Source organism: Dromiciops gliroides, chromosome 1, assembly GCF_019393635.1.
Source record: "Dromiciops gliroides isolate mDroGli1 chromosome 1, mDroGli1.pri, whole genome shotgun sequence".
Classification (NCBI taxonomy): Eukaryota; Metazoa; Chordata; class Mammalia; order Microbiotheria; family Microbiotheriidae; genus Dromiciops; species Dromiciops gliroides.
In genome coordinates this window covers 513,255,779-513,275,623 of record NC_057861.1, presented here as the reverse complement: position 1 = coordinate 513,275,623, position 19,845 = coordinate 513,255,779, and the positions used below count along the sequence as shown (strand labels likewise).

At 35.9% G+C, this 19,845-nt stretch overlaps 1 pseudogene; it reads right to left on the bottom strand.

Annotated features, from left to right (window-relative positions):
• Positions 1 to 4,105: 4,105 nt before the first annotated feature.
• Positions 4,106 to 12,644, bottom strand: LOC122750997 (annotated as a pseudogene).
• Positions 12,645 to 19,845: the final 7,201 nt, after the last annotated feature.

Sequence of the window (19,845 nt, the reverse complement as noted above, 5' to 3'; positions counted from 1 at the left end):
TAAATCTTTGTTCTGAAATTTATGTGACCCTGGGAAAGTTACTTTACTACCTCCCCTTCCTTTGTTTGAGTTTCTTCATCTTTAGAATGGCAATAACTATAACTATATAAATATAACTGCATATGTGTGTATACACTAACTATATCAATGAATTGTTGCAGGGAAAGCTCTTTATAAACTTTTACATATTATATAAGTATGAATAGTTATGGTGATTTATTTTAACAAAGATGTGTCTTACATTCACTTTCAGTATTTCTGTGTTGCTTTATTCTTAAGCGAAACATAATGCTTAATCACAATTCACTCTGTAAATTGTAGCTTTAGTGATGTGAAAAATATTTATATATTGTTACTTCTGAATTTAAATGTTTTTCAATAGATGGGAAATGAATGAGCAACTTAGGACATTACCAATACAAAACATACATATGCCAAAAAAAATCAAACCCATGCTCAATTTGATGATTAAATAGCAATTATTATTTTAGAACTATTAGGGAGAGCAGTATGGCAGATTTGGTGATTTCAGTGTGGTTCCAAATAGGCATATTTACACATCATATCAACAGATGTGGTATAGTCTACATAGCCAAGAGATCCCTTTTCCATATACTTTTGGTAGCATGACATTGGGTGAGTTATTTAAACTGTGTAAGATATTGCTTTGCTTATAAAATATTACTGCATCCCTGCCACTGATTTGCAGGGAAATCATCTATCTCCTGTGAACTATTCAGTATGCCAATGCTTTGAATTTTGGCAACAATGTGTTATATAAATTAAAGGCAATGGATTTTTATTTTGCATTCTTAGAAGAATGTGAGAAAAGTGCCTAATTAATAGGCATTGTGATATATCAGGAATTTGGGTTCAGAATGAGTCATAATGAGTTGTTAAAAAGTTGAACTTCATAGTTCTTTTTGTGTAGCCTAATGTCTTACATAAACTTTGTCCTCTTAAATAAAAGCAATGATAATTTCCAAAATTTTTGTGAATGCTGTCTCCAAGTTTATATCCATTCTTCAGAATATGAGAGACAATATTACCTAGAAATTTAGGGTATTCTAAAATATGTTACTAGTGCTTCCATTAATCTCTTTGTTTTGCTAAAATGCAAAATTTACTCTTAGAGGCAACATTGTCATTGGCATTAAAAATTGCATAGCTACTATGGCTTCTCCCAGTCAAAGAAACCTTTTCTTTGTTTTAGTATTCCCCATTTTTTAGTTGTGTAAGTAAGAACATCCTGGGATATGTTTGGTAGGCAGCAGGGTACAGTGGTAGAATGTTTGATTTATAATCAGAAAACCTTGGATTGGCTCCTACTATTTGCTATTTATATGATCTTGGGAAATTCATTTAACCTTTCTGGGTATCAATTTCTGGGCATCTTCTATAAAATGTCATTTCATTCACTAGATGAGATGACATTTAATCTCTTCCAACTCTAAATCTATACTGCCACAAAGATCCCTGTAATTCCATGTTATATGCAAGCAGCAATAATGGAAACCATAGTGTGACCCACCTAGGGTTGGTATAAGTGATCAGAGATATAAATAGGAATTCTGGTGCCTGTGGAAAATTAAATTGGGATGAGGCAAAGCAGAGGACCCCAGACTGATGGAATTGTTCCAGGAGAGGGGATGGCCCATATCCAGAGAGTATAGTTACAGTGTCAATGACTTCTGGCAATCCCATGGAAGGAGGAGAAGGTAAGGAGTTGACCCCAGAAGGAGGTGATATACCTTTTGGGGTGCCACAAATTACATGACTAGAAGAGAACTGCCATGCAGGGGGGAGACATATCCAATGGATTTTAGGATACTAAAGCCTTAGTTACAATGCTGACAGAGAGACATTTTCTATATGACCTCTTTTAGTAGAGAGATGTTATCTATGGTTTTGCTTCCTGTCTGGGCCAAGATTCATTATTTTTTTTTTCTATGGTTTCCTTGCTAGGTGAAAATATCTTGGACTTAAGTAATAATAAAAAGGTGACATATATATACTTTATATATACAATAGATATGCACATATGAGTGTAAACACACATATATACATGCTCTCATTTTTATGAATCATTTACACATATATCAAAAGTAGCTTCAGTGAAAGTATTAGTAGGGATCCAATAGGCTTTTTGCAAGTCATATCCTACAGCAGACCACACCTGTACCAAAACACAATTTACTGAAGGACCTAGGCAATAGTCTTTAATCTTTTTTTTATGGACCTTTTTGGCAATCTAGTGAAGCCTATGGAATCTTCCTCAGAATAATGGCTTTAAATCAATAAAGTAAAATTCAGAGGAAACTAATCAAATTGAAATACAGTTATCAAATATTAAAAAAAGACAAGGTAATGCAACCTGGGTTAAGAATTGCTAAATTTTAGAAAAACCTTTATGTTTATTGTTTGTTGATTATATAAACAATTTACTTAGAGAAAAGTACCACCTTAAAGATTCTATTCCAATAAGGTGCCTACCATTCATATATCAAAATAACCTTGAAAGGTATAACAATAGACATGAGTTCAAAATCTGGCCTCAGACACATATTTTTTTTTTTTTAGTGAGGCAATTGGGGTTAAGTGACTTGCCCAGGGTCACACAGCTAGTAAATGTTTAAGTGTCTGAGGCCGGATTTGAACTCAGGTACTCCTGACTCCAGGGCCAGTGCTTCATCCACTGGGCCACCTAGCCACCCCGCCTCAGACACATATTAACTATGTAACTGGCAAATCATGAAGCCTCTCTTTGCCTTAGTTTTCTATCTGTAAAATGGGAGCATTGATAACATCTACCTTCCAGGGTTATTGTGTGAGGAAAAAATGAGAAAATATTTATAAAGTGTTTTGCAAACCTTAAAACAGTAAATAAATGTTACTCATCATTATTATTACAGAATAGTGAAGTGCCACCTGAACAATTAGGATGTTACTTTCTGACAACCTTAGAGTGTCTATATTTGCACAGATAAAACATTTTCAGATTTTTAAAACTATTACTTAACGTGTACAGAAAATAGCCTACAGTACTGTTGTCAAACTCAAACAGAAACAATCCTTCCTTACCTACCTATTGACTTAGAAAAAACACAAATGAACATTCTCTATTTTGTATTATAGTTTTATTTATTTAGTGAACCATTTCCCAATTACATTTAAATCTTGTTTTGGCCACTCTTGGATGACTGTGGGCTGCTCCTAGCCCAGGGCTGTGTTTGACATCTCAGAGAGGAGAAAGGCCAAATTCCTGAGCTACCCATTCAAATATCTCCAAAATCTGTTTTCTGCCTTTATCTTCCATTACACTTCCACTTAAACTCTCTAAATCAGTCATACTGACATTGGGGTTTTTTCTGCATACTCCCTTCAGTACATTTGAGTATGCAACTTTTTCTTCTGCAGTGTCTTCCTGTTCTTTAACTGACATAAATCCCACGTGGCTAAGTCCTACTTTTCCCCAAAGATCTATACTTTAAATAACCTCCTCCAAAAAGCATTGCTTCTGCCTCATTCCTTGCTGCTTATTGTCTCTTAATATCTGTTATAAGACTTGTTGCCTGTACTTAGCCTAGGACCATGTTATCATTTTATGTCATTCATCTATATACACTATATATACACTAGTATATGTCCTATCTCTATATAAATTCCTCTAGCTCAAGCATCATTCCTGATCCCTCTTTGAATCCTCAGTATCTAGAACATATCAGGCACTTAGTGTTTGTTGATGATAGAGGGGATTATGGTAAAATGAGGCATATCAGGAAAGCTGAATAAGTTTAATCTATGAGTTGGAGAGTCTGGCATTCTTAGATTTTTTTTTATTGGCACCAGCTATACCAGAGAAAATGCCCTTGCTATAATTACTACAAAGAATTTTTTGGGGAAAATTTGATCACTCTAGAAATGAGTCCAAGCTCTGGCTTGGATTACTAAAAATCATGGACCTAGAGGGAACTGTCAAATAGTACAGAGCCAATGTGAAATATAAAATGGTCTATTTGACTATCCTATAAACTGTCTCATTGTCTGTCTGTCTTGTGGTTTGTTGCGTAATTTTTTTTTAAACAACACCATTTTATATTTTTTATTAAATTGATTTGAAGACTGCTCTAAGGATGGGATCAGAACATAAGACTGTAACAAGCAGCGTCATAACACATATGAGGAGACAATGTACCCTTAGCCCTACTGGAACCTGTAGGATCACATTCTGATTTGTGCTTCATGTTGCTCTACCGACAGATGTGCTTATTCTTCATAGAATAAGGAGCTTTCATGTCAGACTGTTTCCAGCAGTTTAGAGGAGGAGAATCATTGTAGCAATCAACAAATAATTCTGAGTTGTTCACCACCACAAAGCTCTTTTTTCATTCTCCTCTGTCTGGTGATACAAGTGGTAGACAGGCAAAATCTTGATGAAGCACCCAGACCACTGAGAATCTGACTTGGCATCAACAAAGACACTGAATTCTTCATAGAAATAGTTGGGGGCTTCTAAGTCTATGATATCGTTGCCTCTGTCACATTGTGTTCTTGTAATGAAGCCAATTCATATGGGCTCACATATAATCCTGGTGGGAGGTGATATTTAATTAAAAGTCTGTGAATTTTCAACATTTGTGCCAAGTTTCACTCTTATTAGCAAGTCTCTGTGAAAGTCATCTTTCAAATTTCTTGTATCAGGACAATCTCTGAACAATTGGCATTTTTTCCTGAGTGGTTGCCTGCACGGCAGCAGAGAACAGTTGCCCCCCAAACCAGGAGCAAGACTCCAGCCTGAGGAGCCAGGGTGTTGGAGTGGGGTAAACCCCCTGGGACCAGATGGAAAAAGGGTGTTGTGCACTTTTTCAGTGGAGACTGATAACTAACTAAAGGGACAGGTTCCTGCTATACACATTATGCAGTTTTAGTGGTACTCTCAAATTTACAGTCTCCTGAAATAACTTCTGTCTTCCATGAAACTCTTGTAATTTAATAATTTATAGCATTTCTCTTTTCATAGAGGGGCCACCTGGGATTTTTTCAGATGATCCAATACAGAACTTATAAAAATCTATTCTTCTCCCTTTATGGAAGGATATAGTCAAAGAATGAATCTGCAATTGAGTATCACCAGCATGTTCGCCACTTTATAAAGTTCCTGAAGAAAAATCTTAACTTTATAAGGAGGGCCTAGACTTCTTATTCTTGCTTGATAAATCTATCAAGTAATTTTTGCATTGTTACTTTTCACATTTTTATTGAAAAGTTAAAAGCTAACAGGTTGCTTTCAGATTTATACATTATATGTATATGTGATTATATATAACTATGTCTAGAACTCTTTCTTTTTTACTCTAGAAACATTTTCAGGGTTATTAGAGTTTAATATTTATTAATTTGGCATATTTGCCAAACAAAGATGCTTCTATTCAGGTGTATAGGTGTACAGATTAGTATAAAACATCAGTATAAAACTAATTTATAATGCAACAATGAAACATTGTTAATATTTCATCTTATTTTTTGACCTTCAGACAATAATTCTTTGCAATGGTTTCTAGTTAACTTCTGAAAGTATAATTTATCCCAATGTAGTCAGTAGGTGTTAATGTGGAGAACAAAAGTGAGTGGTTCTTCCCCATCCCTCCAGAGAAAGAAGCTAAATGTAATTCTCCCAGACCATGCCTATCTTGCCCATGAGGTGCTGTTGAGAAAGGACTTTCCTATTTCTATTTGACTTTTCTCACTCCTCTTCTGGTGAATGGTAAAGATTTTTTGCTTCAAGGGCACTATATAAGCCCACTTTTCTCTCTTCCCCTCATTCTTAGGTTTGAAAATACAGTGAGCCACACTAAGATTACAAAAAAGACTCAATAGTTTAAATACAGTGATCCCAGATTATTTTGGAAATCTTTGAAAGTTTATAGAATTATTAATAAACCAAACATAGCAGCTTATAGAATGATTTTTAATATTAATTAATTTGTTTAAAAATTTCCCCAAATTACATGTAAAAAAATAAACAAATTTTTTTCACATTATTTTTTTTTTGTTAGGCAATTGGGGTTAAGTGACTTGCCCAGGGTCACACAGCTAGTAAATGTCAAGTGTCTGAGGCCAGATTTGGTCATTTGGAGTCAGGTCCTCCTGACTCCAGGGCCAGTGCTCTATCCACTGTGCCACCTAGGTGCCCCTTCACATTGATTTTTTTTAACCTTTATGCTCCAAAATTTCTTCCTCTCTCCCTCCTCATCCCTCCCTAAGAAATCAAGCAATTCAATGTAAGTTATACATAAGCAGTAGTCATACAAAACATCTTCACATTAGTCAGATTGTGAAAGAAAACAGACAAAATAACTTTAGAAAGAGGAACTAACAAATAAAATTATACTTCAATCTGTATTCAGAAACCATCAGTTCTTTCTCTGTTGATGGTTTCCATTTTTTCATACGCCCTTCTGATAGCATCCTGCTCATCATTTCTTTCACAATTACTATTGCTAACTGTATTACCCTCCATCCTATTCCCTCCCCTTGATATTTACTCTATTTTCCATCTTCCTTCACCCTATCCTTCCTCAAAAGTGTTTTGCTTTTTGCTGCCCCCTCCCCCAACCTTCCCTCCCTTCGTTCACCTCTCTCCCCATATCCCCTTCCCCTCCCACTTTCCCTCAGGGAAAAATATATTACTATATCCACTTGAGCGTATATTTTATTCCCTCTTTGAGCCAATTTTGATGAAAGTAAGTCTCACTCACTTCCCTGCTCCTTCCCCATCTTCCCCTCCACTCCATAAGCTTTTTCTTGTTTCTTTTATGTGAACTACTTTACCACCTTCCACCTTTCCCTTTCCCTTTCTTCCAGTGAATTCCTCTTACCCTTTAACTTCATTTTGAAGATGTCATCATGGGTCAGCTAGGTGACACAGTGGACAAAGCACCAACCCTGGATCCAAGAGGCCCTGAACTCACATCTGGCCCTAGACATAAGCCACCCCACCCTGCCTGCCTAACAAAAAACAAGGATAAATGCAAAATAAATGCTTTACAGATACCATTCCTTCATATTCAATTCACATCTGTGCCCTCTGTCTAAGTATATTCCTTTCAGCCGCCCTAATACTAAGACAGTTCTTATGGGTTAGAAGTATTATCTTCCCATGTAGGAATGTAAACAGTTTAAACTTTTAATATCGCTCATGATTTCTTTTTCCTGTATACCTTTTTATGCTTCTCTAGGGTCCTGTATTTGGGAGTCAAATTTTCTATTCAATTCAGGTCTTTTCATCACAAATACCTGAAACTCTTCTTTTTCATTGAAGTTCCATTTTTTTCCTCTGAAAGTTTACAATCAGTTTTGTTGGGTAAGTGATTTTTGCCTGTAATCCCAGTTCAGTTGCCCTCCGGAATATCATATTTCATGCTCTCCTGTCCTTTAATGTTGAAGCTCTGAGATCTTGTGTTATGCTCCACAGTATTTGAATTCCTTTTTTTCTAGCCGATTGCAATATTTTCTCCTTGACCTGTGAGTTCTGGAATATGGTTATAATATTCCTGGAGGTTTTCATTTTCGGATCTCATTCAGGAGGTGATCAGTGGATTCTTTCAATTTCTATTTTACCTGCTGCTTCTAGAGTATAAGAACAATTTTGCTTGACAATTCCTTGGAAGATGATGCCTAAGCTCTGTTTTTCATCATGGTTTTCAGGTAGTCCAATGATTTTCAAATGATCTCTCCTGAATCTATTTTCTAGGTCAGCTGTTTTTCCAAGGAGATATTTCATATTGCCATCTATTTTTTATTCATTTGGATTTGCTTCATTGTGTCTTCATTTCTCATAAATTCATTAGCTTCTATTTTTTCTATCCTAATTATTAAGCAATGTGTTTCTCCAGTGAGTTTATGTACCTCCTTTTCCATTTGGCCAACTTGGCTTCTCAAGCTGTTAATTTGTTTTTCATGATCCTCCTGCATCACTCTCATTTCTCTTTCCATTTTTTCCTCTACATCTTTTACTTTTCCCTCTACCTCTCTTTACTTCATCTTCAAAGTCCTTTTTGAGTACTTCCATGCCTGAGACCAATTTATATTTTTTCTTGGAAGCTTTGAATGTAGTAGATTTGACTTTGTTATCTTCTTCTGAGGGTGTATTTTGATCTACCTTGCCACAAAAGAAGCTTTAGATGGTTTGCCACTTTCTCTGCCTGCTCATCTTGTCCATCTATTTCTTGACTTTTAACTCCTTCTTAACATGGAGCGTTGCTTCCAGGATGCACTGTCCCAAGCTACAGTGGGTCCTAGGTGGTATGTTTTAGGGTCATTCTCAGCCCACCTGGCCTTTAAGTAACCACGGGCCTGCTTTCTCTTTAACCTGGAAGCAGAAATCTGATTGAAATCTGGTTCTCTATGTTCAAAAGCTTGTTGTGCCTGTACCCCTCCCCCACTGGGCCATTGCCACTTAAACCTGCTTCCTGAGTAACATCACAGCACTCCTGCCTCTGCTCTAGCAGAGACCCCCCTACTGTTTCTCCCTGGCTGACTGTTGGGCCCCCTCACTGGTCCTTGAGCCAAGTTTCAGAAGAAGGGCTCATGCTGAAGACTATGAGGCTCCAGAGGCACAGCCTGCCTGGGGCTGGATCTGCATTGTGCACTGATTTCTCTTTCACCTGGTACAGCAGATGATCCCTGCTGCCTATTTAAGATGTTTTTGGCTGGAAAATAGTCTCACTCTGTTCTTTTGTGGGTTTTGCTGCTCCAGGACTTGTCTTATGGCATTGTTTTTGGAGGTATGTGGATAGATTTGTTGGGAGCTTGGAGAGTCACAGTCTTTCCTCCACCATCTTGGCTCTGCCCCTCCCTATAGAATTATTAATAAAAGAAACATAACTTATTAAAGCCCTAACACTGGATGCTGCTGACAGAAAGTTGTTAATATAATGACAGGAAATTGTTAATACCAAATGTAATGTTACCTGGCACTCCCTGAATGATCCTAGTAATGCCAGAATGTCAGTAGCATTCCCAACAAGATAGTGTTGATAAGGTTGAGATGAATTAGACCTTAAGTCCCATCTTGAGATCTTGCCTTGTGGGGGAACCTGGCTGGATCTAGGCCTTTGATGTTCTTGTCAGCTTCAATTGAGATTCATGGCATGAAGGGCAAAACAGCTAGCATTAAGCGGTTCTTCCTGCTCCAATTGCCAAGGGTTACTGGGATCTCCTGACCAGGCTTTGCTATCTCATGGTGCCTCCTCCCTCTTTCCTCCCAAGGGTATAAAAGACTTTTCCATGGGCCTCTAGTTTAGGAAATCCATTGTATTCTGCACCCATGGGACATACCTCAGGATGGTGTTTGCTACCCTGTTATCTCAGTTAAAGATGCTTTATTTCTCAATTCATAGCTTTGATCTATTTCAGAACTTCACACTGCTTAACTAAAATTTAACTTCCAAGCCAGCTGAGTTCTGTGAAGAAAAACAGCCATAAAGCTTCCTTATTTGCACACTTTGGTTGTGACCACACTATTGCTAAGAAATGCACATTTCTGCCACAGGTATTTTATGCCAAGAAAAACAGATCAGTATAAAAGGACAATTTAGAATGTAACAATAAAACATTGCAAATGAATGCCTGCTAATGAGCAAGTGTGTGGAGGGAAAGGGGAGTTGGAGAGAAATATGGTTAACCTTTCTCAGATGCTCATGAGGGATGGTTCATTTCATCCCTGTTTTCCCATAGAGTCATTTTCTCATATATGAATGCTCAAGTTACAAATGGTAAGCTATAACCAGGCATCTCTATATTTCTTCTCACTCTCATCTCAATGGATACTAAAGATTGACTGCTACCATTCTCCATTCTCAACTCCTTCAAGCTTCTGATGGCATGGAGTAATTCAGCACAATCCAGGATCAAGTTGCATGATATTACTTCCATTTCCCCTCCCAGGCTAGGAAAAGGAGTAAACACTACAAGCTTCAGAATTTTCAGGAAGAGTTTTAACTATTTCTTTTGAAGATAATATTGTCTCTGAGGTAATGAATTCCAATTCACCCAAATAGCTGTTAAGTAACATAAATCATCAGAAGTGTGCAGTTGTGCTTGGCAAGTCTTGGGAGGTGGGGGAATTCTTCCTTATGTTCCAGATTCATGTTCCAGGAAAACATTAACTTCATCTATTGTTTGTATAAGCTCAACAAAGCCTCAGTAGGGTGTCATCAATTACTGCTACCCATGTTTTCTTCCTCTCAACTTTATCTTCTGGATGATGTGATGTCACCTGATGTCACTTGTATATTCACTTCACTGTTCCTTGGAGCACAAGAAGCTGTTTCCTCTAGAGAGAGCCTACATATTTATTTCTTAAGTACGCATGTTCAGTAGTCATTTCTTCCATCCTTTTCTGTATCACATTTTTATTCAACACTCTAAACTTGTGCTATATGTTAAAACTCAACTCTGACTCTTCAGAGTTATGTCTGCCTTGAAGCATTTCTTCTATTTTTATTTTCTATTTGCTTTTTAAACTTAATATTATTTTTTCCATTAACAAAAATCTATTTTCTCCCCCCGTCACATTTACCTCTCTCTGATGGAAGAAAAAACAAACATGTAATAAATATTTATAGCAAAAAAAAAATTCCTTCATTGCTCATGTTAAAAAAATATATGTTTTGGGGCAGCTAGGTGGCACAGTGGATAGAGCACTGGCCCTGGATTCAGGAGGACCTGAGTTCAAATCCGGCCTCGGACACTTGACATTTACTAGCTGTGTGACCCTGGGTAAGTCACTTAACCTCAATTGCCTCACCAATACATATATGTTTCTATCTGTACCCTAAATTCATTAAATTTCTTTTTTTAAATAAAGAATTTTATTTTTTTCCTGTTACATGTAAAGATAGTGCTCAACTTTTGTTTATACAAGCTTTCCAATTTCAGATTTTTCTCCCTCCCTCCCCTCCCTGCTCCCTCCCCTAGACAGCAGGTAATCTGATATATGTGTTATATATATATAAAATAACATTAAGGGGCGGCTAGGTGGCGCAGTGGATAAAGTACTGGCCCTGGAGTCAGGAGTACCTGAGTTCAAATCTGGCCTCAGACACTTAACACTCACTAGCTGTGTGACCCTGGGCAAGTCACTTAACCCCAATTGCCTCACTAAAAAAAAAAAACAAAAAAAAACAACAAAAAAAATAACATTAAACATATTTCTGCATTAGTCATGTTATAAGAGAAAAATCAGAGCAATGACAAAAAAAAAAACCTCAAAATAGAAAAACAACAGCACCAAAACCAAAAGAAATAGTATGGTTCATTCAGCATCTATACTCCACAGTTGTTTTTTTTCCCCCTGGATTTGGAGATCCTCTTCCATCATGAGTTCCCTGGAACTCTTCTGTACCATTCCATTGGTGAGAAGAATATAGTCCATCACAGTAGATCAACACACAATGTTGATGATACTGTGTACAATGTTCTTCTGGTTCTGCTCATCTCACTCATCATCAGCCCATGAATTCATTGCATTTCTAAGAGGTTATAGGATGTTTCATCATGGGTCATCTGGAATTACAGTTGGTCATTGGTTTTATAAAAATTCTTAAGTCTTTCACAGTTAATTTTATAATGCTATTGTTATTTTATATTTGTTCTTCTTTTGTTCACTTCACTCTGTACCAGTTCATAGAAGTCTTCTTAAGTTTCTCTGAAACCATCTCCTTCATAATGTTGTGATGTATAATAGTATTCCATTATATTCATATACTACAATTTGATTAGCCATTCCCCAAATGATGGGCACCCCCTTAGTTTGTAATTATCAGCAGAGTAAGAGTTGCTATAAATATTCTTGTATTTATGAGTCCTTTTTCTCTTTTTTTTGATTTCCTTGGGGTATAGGCCTAGCAATGGTATCACTGGCTCAAAGATATTCACAGTTTAATAACTTTTGGAGACATAGTTTCAAATTTCCAGAATGGCTGAACCAGTTCTTAGATTCACAAACAGTTAATCAATGTTTCTGTTTTCCTGCAGACCAGCCAATATTTGGCATTTTTTGTTGTTGAATTTGTCAATTTGATATATGTAGGTGGACCTCAGAGTTACTTTAAATTGCATTTCTCTATGCCTTATAACATATTCTTTGTCCTTACCAAGACCTCCAATCACTATCTTCTTTTTTAGGTCATCAGCACCACCTCAGCCCCTTGGCGAAGCAATTTAACTCTGTACTATCTTCTACATTCAAATCCCTAGCCCTACTTTTCCTTACATGAAGCTAAAACAAGAGGGGGAGAGGACAAAGTTCATTATGCCTCTGTTGAATTGAAAGTACATGGGTATTATTCAAAGAAGGCAAAAGCAAAGCTACATTGATTAAAAGAGATAAATAAGAAAACTATACTATACTTAAGCATATAATGGACAATGATTTGAATGCCAAATAGAGGATTTATATTTGATCTTAGACTTTATAGGAAACCACTAGAGTTTATTGAGTAGGGTGGGGAGGACATTAACATCATTAGATCTGACACCTAAGTACAGGGTGGACTGGAGTGGGGAGAGACTTGTGTCAGGGATACTTACCAGTAGACCATTGCAATAGTGCGGGTGCACCAGGGTGGTGTCACTGTCATAGGAGAAAAGGAGAATTGTGAGAAATGTTATGAAAGTAAAAGAGATAGGATTTGGAAATTGATTGGATATAGGGGGTAAGGGAGAGTGAGGAGTGGAGGATGACACCTGGTGAGCCAGGCTGATTGAGAGGATGGTGGCACCCTAAATAGTAATAGAGAAATAAGGCAGAAAGATAATAAGTTCAACTTTGAAAATATTAAGTTTAAGATGTCTGTCTATGGGATATCCAGTTGGAGATATCACAGCATTACCCTCATCTACTAATTTAGTAATTCTGTCAAAAATGCAAATGGGGTTAGTCTGGTGAAGCCATTCTGGCTTTTTTAAAATCACCAGTTTTCTTTCTAGATATTTGCTGACCATTGCTGAAATGACCTGATCCATAATTTCCCCAGGAATAAAAGTAATTTATTGAGCTGTAATTTACAGAGACTATTCTGTTCCCTTTCTTGAAAATCAGTACATCTGCCTTCTCTAATTTTGTGGTGCCTCTCCTCTTTTCCATGGTCCTTCAAATATCATGGACAGTGGTTCAGCAATTATATCTGCCAGTTTTTTTTCTTTCTTTCAGCACACAAGGATGTAGTTTATCTGGGCTGAGTGACTTGAATTCATCAAGGGCAGCTAGTTGTTCTCTTACTGTCACCTTCCTTATCTTAAGTATCAAATCCCTTTTAATCATTTTTTTTGCTCTGCTATTTCCAGTATAAACGTCATTCTCCTTTGCAGTAGTCATTGAAACAAAATAAGAGTTGAGCAGTTTTGTTTTATCTTGGTCATCAGTTATCCCTCTTTCATCTACTTCTAGTCAAGGTCCTATCCTCTTTTTAGTCTTCCTTTTTCTCCCAGCATAGTTACCCCTCCTTGTTTTGCTCATAACTGCCCTTGCAAGCCTGAAACTATTCTGCATTTAGTTCTCCTGAGACTATTTAGAAAAAAAAAGCATCTTGCCATGTGGGCTATAATGGTCATCTTTTTCTGTTGTCTTGCCTTACTTACATTTCCTGTATATTTCTTTTTGTTTTTGTGGGGCAATGAGGGTTAAGTGACTTACCCAGGGTCACACAGCTAGTAAGTGTCAAGTGTCTGAGGCCAGGATTTGAATTCAGGTCCTTCTAAATCCAGGGCCGGTGCTTTATCCACTGCACAACCTAGCTGCTCCCAAACATTTCTTTTTAAATTTTAAGATGCTTGGTGACTTTCCTGTGCATGTACATTGTTTTCTTCAGAAATACCATTATTCCTATTCATTGGAATTTTTTACTCTGGTTTCTTCAGAATTTCCTGGGCTGATTGTCTCTCATCATTTTAGTCCATTAGATTCTACTTATTCATCCAATGAGTCCTTTGAAATCTATTTAATCCCAAGTCTAAAGTACATGACTGATTATGTCCCAATTTCCCTGCCTCTATCACAAACTTTTAGAATGATTCTTTCCTATGAAGGCTCTCATCCTTTCTACCCTAGCCACTAGTTTTTCCTTCTCCACTAATGAGAATCAGATCCAGAATAAAATATCCCTTTGTTTCTTTTTATACCTTTTGAAGGATGAATTTGTCACCAAGGCTAGTCAAGAAATTATTAGCTCCTCTGCTTTTGGCATCCAGCAGATATCTGGATAATTGAAGTCTCCCATCACCACTATAACATATCTCTGTACCAGGCTTATTATCTCTTTCCCAAACTTCTCATGTATTTCTTCCTTCTATCTAGATGACTCATAGAATACTCCAATGATAAAATAACTTCTGTTCTATTGTCCGTCCCCTCTGTGGTTCTTGAACTTCCTCAAATAAATATAATTTCTTAGCCTATAATGTTACTTTGTTCCCCTATTCTGCCCTTTACCTATTCTGTTTCTTTTGAATAGGCTTTACTAATCCCGAGATATATATAAGGAATGAGTCTTGTCCCATTAAATCTCAGTGATACCTGTAAATTCAGATCTGTCTCCTTTGAATGAAGACCTCTAGTTTTCTAGTTATTCTTGCTTTTTTGGGGCATAAACTTTAGCTACTTGTATATAGACATTTGAAACCGTGTTTTTTGACTACTGTCTCTTTTTTTAAATTTTGTGTTAAAAGTTGGAGTTCTAATTCCAAACTCTGAATTGTTTAAAGTCAAATATTTAGAACTTTGCAAACCATTTTTCTTCTGATTATTCTCTTTGTTGCTATTAAACTTCTGCATAGTATGTGGGGAGCTGATTTGTAATTTGCATTTTGAATTAATTTACATTTCATGTGAATCAGAATCTCTGTATGAGATGAACAAGTCAAATGATGCATAAATCATTCCATTTCAAAGATAACACACAGTTCTTGTGTTTTAAATGATCCACCTTTTAGATATTTAATATTACTGGTTACCTAGTTACCTATTCTCTTTCAGTGAAGAATACCTTCTTAAGACAATTGACTGATGGTTACAGAAATTATAAATCTTCTAGGTATGAGGGAAGGAAAACTATTTTTCATACCTTTGATCTGAATTAAAGGATGCTTAAGTCTGCCTGCTTAGAGCAGGAGGTGATCCATCATCAACCTCACAGAAACTGGCCTCTATCAAGAGTTTTTGGTAGGTTAAGTGCCTCTCCCTCTTACATCATGACTAATGACATTCTCATTATTTTTCCCAATTACTGTGTGTATCTGCTATGGTGATACACTCCTTGAGGAATCTGTCATAAATGACTAGGACGAGGAAAATATGTCCTTTGTGATAAGCTTTCATACCTAAGTTTACTTGCCACTCTCCCCCCTTCCTTTTAGAAAGGCTCCTTTATCTACAGAGACAGAATTAATTTTTTCTATTTGCATAAAAGACAGGATGTAGTCTCTTAGAAGCTAAGTCATGTTTTAATTTCCAGCTGACAACTCTTTTATGAATAATTGAATTCTATAAAGTGCCAAAGAAATTAATCTGAGGAGCAAGGAGTGGGGTGATGTGTCTGTCTAAGCCCTTGGTATGGTTGCTAGTAATAGTTATTGTTCTGGTTCAAGACACCTTTTGTCTTTCCCATTTTCCCCATCTAGTCAGCCTTGTACTCAGAGTAGGTTCATGTGTGTCCTGTAGCAGGTAAATTTCAAATTGAAGTGCCATTTGTAAATGTTTCTATTGTAAAAATAAAACATAAAATGAAAATGGAATTTTATTTAGTATCAAAGCTTGTTAGATTTTCTCATTAAAGTTTCAAGCCAATTTTATTCAGTTGAACAAATATTTATTTATTATTTATTATATACAAGGTACTGGAAGTGAGATTTGCTATGTACTGTTCTTTTGAGATTTTTATTGGAAACTTAAAGTAGTATAGTGCAGTAGAAAGAAAGCTAGCTTTAAATAGGAGAGAACTTGGGTTCAAATGTTGGCACTGATACTTATGAACCATGTAGATTATATCAAGTCACTTAAGATCCCTGGGCCTCAGCTTCCTCTCCTATAAAATAAGGAAATTGGGCAATTTGGAACTATGCACAAAAGTTACTAAATTGTGTATACTATGGCCCAGAGGTACCACTTCTAGACCTGTACCCTAAAAGAGATTAAAGAAAGAGGAAAATAAATTATTGTATGAAAATATTCATAGCAGTTTTTTTGTAGTGGGGAAGAACTGAAATTTATGGGGAAGCCCACTAATTAGAGAATGCCTAAACAAATTATTGTATATAGATGCAACAAAATATTATGTGTTATGAAACATTTTGATGGCAATATTTTCAGAGAAACCTGGAAAGACTTGAATGGACTAATACAGAGTAAAATGAAAAGAATTAGGAAAACAATATATTGAATAACAATAACATTGAAAAAATGAACAATTTTGAAATATATGAGAAGTCTGATCAATGCAATGATCCACTATGATTCCAGATGACCAAAGATGAAGAATGGTACCTACATTCTGACAGAGGAGCAATGGATTAAATATACAGAACGAGACATATTTTTAAAAAATAAACATTTTTATTTAAAGTTTTGAGTTCCAAATTCTATCCCTCTCTCTTTCCCTCCCATCCCCTTCCCCAACACAGTAAGCAATCAGATATAGGTTATACATGTATAATTACGTAAAACATTTTCATATTAGTCATTTTTTACAAAAAATTCAAAAATGAAAGTGAAAAATAGCATGCTTCAATCTGTGTTCAATTAATATCAGTTCTTTCTTTGGAGGTGGATAGTATGCCTCATCATTAGTCCTTTGGGAATGTCTTAGATCATTGTATCACTGAGAATAGTTGTCATTCACAGTTCTTCATCTAACTATATTGTTGTTACTATGCACATCATTCTCCTTGTTCTGCTCACTTCACTACATATCAGTTTATATCAGTCTTTCCAGCTCTTTCTGAAATCATCCTGTTTGTCATTTCTTATAGCACAATAATATTCCATTACAATCATATACAACAGTTTGTTCAGTCATTCCCCAATTCATGAGTATCCCTTTGATTTTTAATTCTTAGCTACCACAATATGAGCTTCTATAAATATTTTTGTACAAACAGGTCATCTTCCCCTTTTTTAGCTGTCTTTGGGATATAAACCTAGCAGTGATATTGCTGGATCAAAAGGTATGCACAGTTTTATAGCTCTTTGGGTATAGTTCCAAATTGCTCTCCAGAATGATTGGATCAGTTCATAACTCCACCAACAGTAGGTTAATGTCCTAATTTTCCCACATCTCTTCCAACATCCAAAATTTTCTTTTTTTGTTATATTAACCACTCTGATAGGTGTGAGGTGATAGCTCAGAGTTGTTTTAATTTGCATTTCTCTGATTTGATTTAGAGCATTTTTTCATATTACTAAAAATAGCTTTGAATTATTTGAAAGCTGCCTGTTCATTTCTTTTGACCATTTATCAATTGGAGAATGACTTGTATTTTTAAAATTTGACTCAGTTCTCTATATATTTGAGAAATGAGGCATTTATTAGAGATACTTGTTGCAAAAATTCTTTCTCAGTTTTTTGCTTTTCTTATAATTTTGGTCGCATTGGTTTTGTTTGTGTAAAAGCTTTTCATTTTTATATAATCAAAATTATCTATTTTACATTTTGTAATGCCATGAGACATATATTTTCTTATGGCTAATATGGGAATTCTTCTTGCTTGACTTTGCATGTGTGCTACAAAGTTTTTGTTTTCTTTTTTCATTTTTTTTTCAGGGCTAGAAGGAAGTAAGGAAGGAGGGGAAATAAAAATTAATTGAAAAATAATTTACAGAAGAAAAAAGGGGATTGATTAGATGACTTTTAAGATTTCTTCTAACTCTAAATCTCAGAAACATATAGTGACAATAAAGGAATTACTAAAGGAGAGAAGTTGAAAGCAAGATTTTTCATGGATAGGTTACAATATGGATCAATAAGAGCTGATTATATAAAAGATTCTCAACATGTGTAATGTTTCAATCATGATATGCTCTATACAAAAACTTTTTCATCTTTGGCTAGATCAAAAATTTATTCTGTTTGATGTGCTATGTACTTCACATGGTCTTTGGGATCTTTGCCTCACTCAGAGATTGCTTTTATGTCCCATTGTTTGAGCTTAGCCAAAGACATGGCCTAATTTATATTAGGAGGCAGCACAAAAATATCCAACATCACTCCCTTTTCTGATTTTTCTCCTGAGAATTCTATATTTATTGACTCAGATTTAGAGCTTAAATGGACCTTAGAGATAATCTAGTAAAACTTCCTCATTTTATAGGTAAGGAAACAAAATCCTACAGAGGTTAAGTGACATTAAATTTAGGTCAATCAGCTTGTAAATATCAGAAGCCTTAAGTCCTCTGTCTGTAGAGCCAGAGATTTATTACATTAGGGGTTCTTAACTTGGGGTCCACTGATCCTAAAGGGCCAAGGGACAGGTTTTAGGGGTCTATGTACCTCAATGGGAAAAAGTAACATTTTTATTTTCACTAACCTCTAAGTGAAACTGAGCATTCCTTTCAATCATTTAAAAATTATTCTGAAAAGGGATCCATAGGCTTCACCAGGCTGCCAAAGGGATTCATGACACAAAAAAGGTTAAGCACCCCTTTATTTCATCATGAATTTAAATATCCACCAGGGTTTTCCCTCTTGCTTTGTTAAAATTTAGATCAGAATTTATAGCATGGATGGGAAATCTTTGGACATGAGTAACTTCTGGTCATCAGCTAAATCTAGCACTTTGGGTTTTGGTATTATTTTTGTGTATGGTGGCTAAAATTCAACAGGATTCTAGAAGTCTTAATAGCAATTTCCTAAAGGGCCGCAAAGTAAAGAAATTATTTCTGGGGGCAGCTAGGTAGTGCAGTGGATAAAGCACTGGCCCTGGATTCAGGAGGACCTGCGTTCAAATCTGGCCTCAGACACTTGACGCTTACTAGCTGTGTGACCCCGGGCAAGTCACTTAACCCTCATTGCCCTGAAAAAAAAAGAAAGGAAAAAGAAATTATTTCTGAATTAGGCAAACATTTTCTTTGTAAAATAAAATGCTGCCCTCTATGGATGGGGAGATTAGTTGTTTTGTTGTTGTTGCTTTCCCCTCTGTTAGATTTCAAGAGCCGTATCTGGGAATGAAAATACTTTCTAAAACAATTATGGAAATATTCAGCATTGTATTATCTTTTTCTTTCAGGAGCTGGAAAAATATCAGCTACTAAAAAAACAACTAGGGAGTAACTAAAACCATGGAGTAACATTGTGTCTGTGCCTAATTTAAAAACCATATTTAATATTTCTCCCTTTTTCTCATTTTCCTTAAGCAGTATTCAATAGGAAAACATATTACTCCTTCTCTAAAGTGATATCCATGTTGAAATCAGCTAAGTTTCAATGTCCAGAGGTAATACCATCCAATATATAGAAGGAAAGTATCTAGGTTTAAGTGAAGGTCAATTTTCTGGTGATAAGAAAAATTCATTTTACAAGGGAGAGGTGGTAATGGAAACCTTGAGAAATTCTAATTTCAAATCTAGCTGAGATGCCCTCAGTAGCTGAGAAGCACTAGGACAAAGATTCATCAGGAAATGGGAAGCATTATACTGAAGATAAAGGAGTTGGTATGTCAGATTATGTTAAATACTTTAAGATGAATGTTCAAGTACTTCTGGGGGCTCTGCATGTATGAAGAAACAACAATGATTAAATTCAATTAATTCTCTTGGTGGGGAGGTGAGAAGTTCAATACAAACAGCCCCAT